The sequence below is a fragment of the Cajanus cajan genome, chromosome 1 (assembly GCF_000230855.2).
Source record: "Cajanus cajan strain Asha chromosome 1, NIPB_CcT2T_4, whole genome shotgun sequence".
Lineage (NCBI taxonomy): Eukaryota > Viridiplantae > Streptophyta > Magnoliopsida > Fabales > Fabaceae > Cajanus > Cajanus cajan.
Genome location: NC_138517.1, coordinates 61973959 through 61979300, shown reverse-complemented (window position 1 = coordinate 61979300; position 5342 = coordinate 61973959). Strand labels below are relative to the sequence as shown.

Below are 5342 nucleotides of genomic sequence, written 5' to 3'. Positions count from 1 at the left end.
TCGTAGATAACCCACGAAACTTATTAATATTATAATAATAATAATAATAATCATTATTATTATTATTTTATATTATTATTATTATTATTTGTGGGTTATCTACGAAAAATTTCGCAAGTAATGTTACCTGCGAAAAATTCTGTAAATAACAACTTTCGTGAGTTATTTATGAAAAATTCCGTAGGTAACGTTACTTACGGAAAATTTCGTAGATAACACCTTTCGTGGGTTATCTACGAAAAATTTCGTAGATAACCCACGAAAATTATTATTATTATTATTATTATTATTATTATTATTATTATTATTATTATTATTCGAGGGTTATGTATGGCAAATTTCATAGGTAATGTTACTTACGAAAAATTCCGTAGGTAATATTTCGTAGATAACTAAATATTATCTACGGAAAAAATTCCGTATGTAATATTCCATAGATAACTAAAAGTTATCTACGAAAAAAATTTTGTAGGTAATATTCCGTAGATAATAACAGTTTTTCTTATAGTGATAGTATTACTCCCTTGTTTTGCCATATTAGAGTAAAAAAGATAAGCATAAGACATAAAATAAAAGCATAAAAATGATTTTTTTTAATTGCTACTCAAGGAAATACATCAAAGATTTAAAAAAAAAAAACATAGCAAAAAAATCCCAATACTCTTGAGAAATAAAGTATTCTCCGTCATTTCCATCACCATCTTTAACTTTAGTGTCTTCACCATCATAAAAAATTTCACTAGTGGAAAATTGGTATATTATGTCACCTCTTTAACGTCGAATTCACTAAAATATGATGTAAAAAAAATGCGGTGGCATTTTTATAATTTTCGTGAACTTCACTACTAGAAAAATTAAAATTAGAGAGGGAAAAAATCCGTCACTAAACTTCATAAAGTCCGTCACAAATAAGTTAGTGACGGAATTTGTGACGGAAATGATTCCGTCACAAAATTTGGCGTCACAAAATATTTAGTGACGGATTATTTTCTCCGTCACAATTAGTGACGGAATTAAGGCGTCACAAACAATATAATTTCCGTCACTAATTTGTAACAATAAATGTTTAGAAATTAATAAAAATCCGTCGCAATTTGTGAGGGATTAAATCCCTCGCAATTTGTGAGGGATTAAACCCGTCACAAACTGTGATGACTCTAATTAAGTAGAATCCGTCACAATTTGCGAGGGATTAAATCCCTCGCAATTTGTGAGGGATTAAATCCGTCACAAACTGTGATGACTTTAATTAAGTAGAATCCGTCACAATTTGCGAGGGATTAAATCCCTCGCAATTTGTGAGGGATTAAATCCGTCACAAACTGGGATGAATCCCTCACTAATTGTTGATGACTAAATCTGAGGAAACCATTGTTTTTAAGAGTCTGGTAATCGATTACCTATACATGTAATCGATTACCAGACATCATATGTTCGAAATTTACTTATTAAAAGGTTCTCTGGTAATCGATTACCCATTTCTTGTAATCGATTACTAGAGCAAAATATCAAAATAAGGTTCAGCTAAAGCAATATTGAAATCAGAAACCCAAAATATAACAATTCTAAAAAGCAGGGAATCAAATTAAAAGCAAGGGATAGTAGAGCCAATTCAAAAGGATAACCAAAGCCACTTAAAAGAAATCCAATGTAGTTAGTGTTTAAAAACATCCAAGTAAATACAATATAGCGCAATGTGACCAGAAATTAACAAGAACACAGCAATCACACTACTATAGGTTTAAAAACCTCACTCTGTGCCAAAATATCACCAATCACAGTACTCCCTCTGTCTCATTAGAACATAGTTACATATCTAGAATCACTAGTCAAATGAAAAGATCAAGTCAAGTGAGCAAAAAAAATTAGGAAACATGTATTAGTTGTAGGTCATAACAGACCAAAAGAACCTTCTTAGTAAATATTTATACGTTACTCATCAACATAAATTCCAATACCCCCTTTTCTTAACATATTTGTGCACAACAAATATATAAATCTAGTGTTCAATGAATTATGGAAGGGAGATCTTCATAAATTTTATACATCATACATATTAACAAACATAAATAAGGTACCTTGCTATCAGCATCATACATATATAAAGCATTAGGGGAATTGCTAAGAAGGCATTATCTTGTATAGATTATAATGCCTACTTTCCCCATCTGGGATCATACATATATAACATATTTGTGCACAACAAATATCATAGAATGCCACACACCCATTGCTAGTTCCAGCAGTCAGCATCCAACCATCATCTCTAAAGGCCAACGAAGAGAAAGGTGCTTCATAAGAATTGCAAGATGATGGTCTTCTAGCAAGGCCAACACTAGCAATGATCTGTTGATTGCAGAAAGATACCAGAAAGCAAAATCATATTAAGTCAAAGAAAAGTATCACTTTCAAATCAAGCTTTTATGGTTGCACCCTGCTTCCCAATCAAGCTTCCTGCTTGTGTATCTGCCACTAGAAGCCTGGTAACAACTGAACGTGCAGTAGCCAAAGTGCTATCCCCAAGGTCACGGTCTACATTGATAACTTGCTTATGGAACCTTAACAAACCATCAACAGCAGGCGGTATGGGGCGATCTGGCTCTTCTTTTGCAGAAACCATTACCTTTCAAAATCATCAAAGAAAAAGAATTCAAAAATACTAAATAAGAGATGATGAAAACTAAAAAGTATCAAAAACAGGGAAGTTAAAATAGACCGAATTGTATTCAAAGAACCAAGGAGATCAAATAAATAAGCATGACAAATAGACAATGATATATATCCAATGTCATCCTTACTGCATAAAATAACAGGGAAATTGAAACTCACTTCTCTTTCTGAGATTCCAGGTGGGCCATCAAGAATTTTAATCCGCGCCTTACTCTCTCCTGTAATTTTTTTTATAAACTTGCCCTTTCAACCAATGATACTGCCAACCTTTTGCACTGGAACCAACATCCTGAAAACATTCTCTCCCAAAGAAAACTTGAGTTTCCTGATTCGTTCCTATGATTCCTGAAATTATGATTTGAAGGAAATATGTAAGATTAGTGGAAAAACATTAAATAAATAATTTGTCCCATACATATTACCGGCAAGGCATAGTTTGGAAAAACAACTACTGTTGAACGATTAAAAACTCTTCTCCAATCATTCAAAAAGTTCAATCTGCCCATTAGCGGCATATTTCCTTGATCGATAAGCAAGAGCATTTTCATGAAGGATCCATATAAGAGGGATAGACTTGAAAGGCTCCTGCAAAAAACTGTAAGAACTAAAATCATATGTGCTACTTGAATACGGATATTCATGACAAAAAACCTCAAACACAAATTATAGGTGCAAAATCAGAAAGGATTCAGGTTAAAAAAACTCAAGTATCATACCAAGAAAAGGCACCCTTGGCTTCCAGAGAGCTCACAATTATACCATCATAGCTGAAAAAAAAAAAGATAGAATAATTCTTATCAGTTGCAATCAGAATTTGCTAATCCGATCAAAACAATAGCATTTTCTTAGTCGGCAACAAATTAAGAAACAAGTCAAAGTGAATTCACGTGAATTCAGATATACTATTTTCAATGTTCAAATATTATAAGGATTAATTCACATCATTAAAAAGACAAACTGAACGTAATGATTAAGAGAATCAAATAACATTTTTTTTTCTCAAACTGAAAATAAACATAACTGAGTAAAGGATAGAGAATTAATCAATATTGTAATCTAGCCATATAAAAACAAATTATTTTACTGCAATTTTCCGATGATTAACTTCAGTATACCTAAAAACCAGAAGTTATAGAAGGTGCATCAACAACAAAGTAGAAAAGATATATAAAGCTTGAAAGGATTAAACAGACCGTCATTTTATCAGTTACCAAATAGTTGGTTCAGATTTCTAGACATTCCAATTATTAAAACCATGCAAAATGCTCTTAGTCCAGAAGTAAAAACTATAACAACAATCATACTTTAGCCAGTCTACAGAGTTGTTGCGCTTATCACAAGTTCTAATGACAGTGATTGGAACTCTTAAGTTTCTGCACACATTATGCCCTGGTCCATCTTGAAGTGAAAAGACCTGCAAAACATAAGACAATATTTGAGCTAAAATAAATATATTAAAAATAAAACACTGAAAGAGACGTGGAGGCAAACATCTTAATATTCTTTAGCCTAACTTCGATAAGTCACCACATTCTTAAGGACATCAATCAACAATTTTAAACCCATAGGCCTGCTTCAATTTCAAACACTTCTCTAGCAAGGTTCTACGTGGAAGGTGAATTAACATCTAGTAGAGTTATCTTCACTTATCCCGTGAGGTGTTTGAAAGTTGAAACCAATAGTAAAATAAACACACGCACACACATTTGCGTAAGAGGAACATTTGACTTATTATCGACTTGTTTGCGTTCTCCATCTCTTCCAGAAATCAAGAACCACATTCAAACCCACACAGGTGCATAAACCTAAATTCAGAAGTATATACCTGCAGGCAAGCAATAAACCATGGCCAACTTAAAAGCTATTTTTGCACTAGTGGCAGCCTCTAACTCGCTGTCAAATAGCCCCAGATATATATACCTGCAGGCAAGCAATAAACCATGGCCAACTTAAAAACTGAACTTTGATTCATCACGAACGAAACCAACCCAAGTAAAATAGCATTTATGAAGAGTAACTCCCCTGTATTTTGAGCTTCCCCTCGAAAAGCCAGTGCTCTGTCGATGCAGAATATGCACAAACTCCTCCTTCGTGAAATTACTCATCTGCACAACACAATAACGGAAAACCGAAGCTAAAGTCACAAATTCCATTCAAGCTTCTAAAAATACCAACAGATTAAAACCATCACTTCATTCACCTATAAGAAAAAGAAAAAAAAGAAAAGCGAACATAGCATGGTTTCTTCCGCTTTGCCACTGAACAGTTCACAGCGGCGTGACCTTCCTCGCGGCGCATCTCTTCGATGAAGGCATAGCCGTCGAGGAGGATGGTTTCCTTGGGGGGCGGTTGGACCAGTTGGGGTTGGGGTCGTTGAGGGAGGAGGTGGTGGCGCGTGTGGAGAGGGCGCGAAGGGAGGGGGTGGCGGTCTGGGAAAGCTCTTGGTTGGGGAAGGCGAGGGAGTCGGAGGGAGAGAAGGAGGGGAGGGTTTGAGTGATGTGGCGGAGGAAGAAGGGGGTTGGGTTCGCGGAATGAAGGAAGGGGCTTAGGGTTTGGTGAGAGAGGGAAACCAAAAGATAAGTGAGAGGGAAATGAAAAAAAAAATTATCATTACAAAAATAAAAAAATTTTTAAAAATTATATTATTAAAAATATATTTTTTATTTAAAAAA

General features: G+C 34.3%; 1 long non-coding RNA gene across 1 annotated transcript; it reads right to left on the bottom strand.

The window, feature by feature from the left end:
- Positions 1-604: 604 nt before the first annotated feature.
- On the bottom strand, positions 605-4715 carry LOC145950300 (uncharacterized). Its single transcript, XR_014428355.1, has 3 exons — positions 3975-4715; positions 3387-3437; positions 605-3265 (listed from the first exon to the last, which is right to left on the bottom strand). It is a non-coding gene; the product is annotated as an uncharacterized LOC145950300 (long non-coding RNA).
- Positions 4716-5342: the final 627 nt, after the last annotated feature.